General features: G+C 37.9%; 1 long non-coding RNA gene across 1 annotated transcript; it reads right to left on the minus strand.

Moving 5' to 3' along the window:
* Positions 1-278: 278 nt before the first annotated feature.
* On the minus strand, positions 279-2,407 carry LOC147752299 (uncharacterized). The gene is made up of 2 exons (XR_015314411.1): positions 2,182-2,407; positions 279-1,173 (listed from the first exon to the last, which is right to left on the minus strand). It is a non-coding gene; the product is annotated as an uncharacterized LOC147752299 (long non-coding RNA).
* Positions 2,408-3,198: the final 791 nt, after the last annotated feature.

Raw genomic sequence — 3,198 nt, forward strand, 5'->3', positions numbered from 1 at the left:
TATCTAGAAAAAGGCAAGTATAATTGTGTGCAAGTTAAAGTTCTGACTGAAAATTTTAAGATATGCGCACACACAGAACAAGCTGTTCATTCAGCCACTTCTTCTGCAAAATCACCCAAATAAAAACACATGATAGTTGTGTGTCAAGCATCAAAGATTTTATATAAAATCTCACCCTTATACCCGTGTTATGGTTAACGATGGTTATTTCAAGCACCTACCGAAACGCCAGCAGATAACTTAGCTAATAAATTGTCTACTTTTTGATCCCCGCTAAGTTATTCTAGGTAAAGAAGTATACTGAGTCGTTCGCTAAAGCCACATACGCGTCCAGCTATTTCCGGACAGAACGGCAGAGCTTTATCTTTATGCAAATATTTCTAGGCCTAGGATATGATCATTTGTTTAAGAAATCTTAATTTAAACTTAAAAAATCATGCAGGATAAATCGGTATTACGATTATTACTAATAGCTATTTTCAATCAACTAGATTCAAACAAGCGCTTAATAAAGGAGTAGTCTCCTATATGGAAATACGGCCTCATTGTTCGAGCAGAGCCGGCAGTGATATATATCACGACGCCCAAATTTAACATCGGCGTTTAACGATGAATCAACGCCCAAGCTCCTACTAGAATAGTTTTATTTATATTTCTAATTCATTTCATTTAATAGGTCTAGTTGTATTGTTTCTATTAGAAACCAACTTTTTATATACTGGAGGTTACGCAAAGTTACAAATAAACATGTCCTTATATTTCGAAAATATCCTAACCTTATCTACAGTTCGCTTGTGATCAAATACAAATATCAAAGCAACGTATGAATAGGTTTATGCTGGAATCGTATTTTAGCGTAAATTTCCAAGCAGCTTTCACGGAGGTCCTGTTCACCTTCTTTCACGCATTCGTATTCACTGATAAGTGGAGTCACGACAAATGCATGTCTGTCGCTATCCTCTAAAGCACATGGCTTCAGGCCTAGACAAGTCTTCGGAAGACTTTCAGCTGATCACCATATTTGTAAAAGAATATTTTTATACTGAACGACATTCAATTGTCTCATGTGCCAGACGTTCAATCAAGCACAAAACTGAAGACAGCTCAGGGGGCGCCACGTAGATAATCACGTTAGCGCCGGCTAAACGAAACGAATTGGTATTAGAAGTTCCTCTGAAATAGAGTTTAAAAGGAGCTTAGAAATCTTAACATAACGTTTCGGCTTTGTTAAACAGATACTGCCTATTTTTTTCTTCCTTTACAATAACAGAAAATGTACTTAAGGGTTGACTAAGAAGAGTAAACGTTGGCAATACATGCCTTCCACCCTAGACATCTTACGGTGGTAATGTTGATTCAGTTTAGATAATGTTGAAAATATGCTAATGAGCCTCGGAAAGTCGGCAGCATAGCCACGCTAAAAGTTGGCCATAAATGTACCAAGCGCAGACCAGTTTTGGGCTTCTTATAGACAAAGAGTCAAGTTCATATCTTTATCTATATCGTTACCAAAGAACGTTGAAGTGTGCGATTCACTCAACTTAACTTAATCTAAAAATGCCTTTCAGGCATTTTTAGGTTAAGTTAAGTTAAATACCTGTTGATTCACAATCGAAAAAAATTACCACATAGATTTATGCTTCATAGAAAAATGGTCGAACTGGCGGATATGAGTCCTTTTGTCCTAACATAAACCACTGTCCCGTTACACTTTCACACCCACAGTGGAGAAATTGTACGTTTCAGGTAGCTTTGATGGTGTATTGAATACTCCTTAGTTGAGGGATGTCTATGTAGTCAGTACGTGATTACAGAATTTGTCCTGTCAAATGTATTTGTTTCTTTGAAAAGCATTCGGCCGTACTAGGCTCATTACCAGAATTTTCTATAGCCGTATTATTTACCATTTTGCAGTTGTCAACGAACAAAGCGTAGGGTGTGGCAAATGCTGTCATGTATACTGATTACGTTTGTGTCGTAAGATAATGTTAATGATGGTAATATTTTAATATGTTATTAGGTACATTTTAAGCATTATACCGAACGCTATAGGCTTTTTGCCTTGCGAGAATTGCATCTTTTTTTTTTACCGCACAACAATAAATAATGCACGCTTTGATGGGGTCCCTTTATCTACATGATCCTAAAAGTTACCGTTTCTCTCCCTAATTTCCAACTTACCGCGTATTATTTTTGGCCAGCGCGAATATCGTCATCGTTATCATCGTCATGCATTCCATTGCTAATGGTCTTCAAAATTGGTCCCTGTAGTGTTATAGATCTTACGGCGTCTGGGTATGTTGCCCTAGATCGTGGGCTCTGATTTCGTCTACACTGGACAAAACCCTGTAATGAATCTGTCAGTTATATATATCTTCATGTGCCAATTATATCATTTGCTGTTGAAAATCAGGTGGAAAAACGCTTTCGTAACGCCGAACCCGAGGTGATACCCAGTACGGTCTTAGGAAACACTACAAATTCATCAGGGTACACGCTAAAGACTCGATATAAATCACTTCGGCGATCCCATAAAACCAACAGTAAACTATTTACCGTATGCAAGTGTACTTTTTGGCAGTCCCTGTGAATTTTAAGAAGCTTTTTCGAGATATTAGCTAGATTTTTAAATGAACGAATACGATTGTACTATACAATTCGTCCAGGTAATGTCCATCTAGGACTGCCTCGTACTAGGTGGACATGCGTTGCTCAGACATAATGTACTCGCTCTCCTTCTAAGATCACCTTTCTGTAGGTTGGAACATATGTATGATGGCTGGACCTTAAAAAAAAAATGTGAGGCCTGTACGAATCCGCGGTATCAAACAAATATTCCAGAGAGAACCAGTTTCGTACTGCATTGCGATGTTTCTAGTGGAATCTGTTTGAACCGTTTTGAAAGACTTCCTAAGCCTGTTAAAAAAGAGTCCGGCTTAGTGTGCCTACAACAAAGCTCTATGGTAACTTTGCATCATGAAAGTTCACCTACTTTGATCACTAAGCGCTTCTTGGAAAAGTCCTTGGACGTCAGGGATTAAGTATTTGGATGGATCAGACCCAATTAAGATCAAAATATAGCGTCGTTCCACCACCAGGCCACTCCTGTGTTAATGTAGCAGTGAATTATATATAATTAACCCAATATTCTAGTATACTATTCACACCGCACTATCATCTAACGGGAATTCTATGTAT

The sequence above is a fragment of the Varroa jacobsoni genome, unplaced genomic scaffold (genome assembly GCF_002532875.2).
Source record: "Varroa jacobsoni isolate VJ856 unplaced genomic scaffold, vjacob_1.0 scaffold_1334, whole genome shotgun sequence".
NCBI lineage: Eukaryota > Metazoa > Arthropoda > Arachnida > Mesostigmata > Varroidae > Varroa > Varroa jacobsoni.